General features: G+C 30.2%; 1 pseudogene; it reads left to right on the forward strand.

The window, feature by feature from the left end:
- Positions 1-738: 738 nt before the first annotated feature.
- On the forward strand, positions 739-841 carry LOC111727154 (annotated as a pseudogene).
- The last annotated feature ends 628 nt before the right edge of the window (positions 842-1,469 follow it).

Here is a 1,469-nt window from a genome sequence, read left to right on the forward strand (position 1 = left end):
GCCTTAACTTCCGACTCAGTGAAATTCAGATAGTGGAATAAGGACATCAACCTCATACACATAGTTACACAGTATTTAACTCAAAGTAAGTGTCAAATAAATCAGTTCTTCCTTTTCATCTTTAGATCCCTCTGGCCCCTAACACAAAGAATGTTCAACATTTCTAATTAATTTGTATAGAAATGTAAGCCAGTATGGAGTTTGTTATACAGGGAATCCAGCATTATCAGCTGAGCAATCCTATGTGAATCCCCAGTGCAGCAAAACCTTCAAAGGACTTTAAATTTCTAAATCTCAGTTCCTCCGTCATGGGAAACAAAATAATGTAAATGAACCCAGTGCTTCCAATTGTGTGTGTGGGTGGGGCAAAGAGGAGGGGGACAAACAGAGAGCAAGCGGATTGCTTTCTAATCCTTAAATTCCAAACTCAGACCATCATTTAGATTTTGTATTCAGCTTCCAACTTTTAGATAGAAATATTAACTTTTTCTTTTCTCCATATCAAACTTCCTGGCCCATTTTCATAACTTTTATGTCCCCTCATTTTGCTTTATCTTCAAATCCAATGTAATTATTACTGTCAAATGGACATTTTTTTATTTCCTATTTTAAAAATAGAAAGTGGCTTAAATCACATTAAATTGACTTTAAGTAAACAAAAAATGAAATTCAAAGAAGTGTGTATATATTGAATTTTTAAATATAAATGAATGAATTTTGAGTTAAATGTTCTACTTTATCGCTTCTCGGCCTTTTGGCTAAGATCAAGTGTAATGTTCTACTTAATCCTTGAATAATTAATTCCAATTTATAAATAATTATTTGGTAAAAGGGAATAATTGTACATTCATATATATATATATATATATAAGATATATATCTGTATATCTTTTTTAAATGTAGGTTTTCATATATCACATTTGATTCATGTAGACTAAATCTTTAATCTCATTCCTACCTACTTGAAATTCATTTCTATGGTGACAACATATATATTGCTTTTAAGAAAATAAAAGCCATGGTTAATGAAAGGGGATAAATTATGAGCTAAATTTTAAGAAATTTAGCCCTCAGTTTATAAAGTACAGCCAAATCAAGTGCTTCATATCTTAAATTCATTTGGAAAAGCCACCTCTGAACAGAGAAAAGAAATATAACTGTATTAAAACTTCAGACACCAGCTGCTAACCAGTTGAATATAATTTTATAGATTCTTTTTAAACTTGAATACAAAGAAGCTTTTAATGCCATGTCCTCAGTAACATTTGTATAAATGAGGCATGACCATTTGCATCATGATAAACAAACATATTGCTCAATCTACTACTTTACAAATTTTGCTATGATAGTGAAAAACTCACATAAAAATGATTTTTTATAAAAGAGAGATTTTATCTTCAGGATCACAGAATATTGGAACTAATAGACTAGAGAGATGACTTTTCTAGCCTTTTTTTTTTCTATTTCAA

The sequence above is a fragment of the Otolemur garnettii genome, unplaced genomic scaffold, assembly GCF_000181295.1.
Source record: "Otolemur garnettii isolate 467f Iridium unplaced genomic scaffold, OtoGar3 scaffold00095, whole genome shotgun sequence".
Taxonomy (NCBI): Eukaryota; Metazoa; Chordata; class Mammalia; order Primates; family Galagidae; genus Otolemur; species Otolemur garnettii.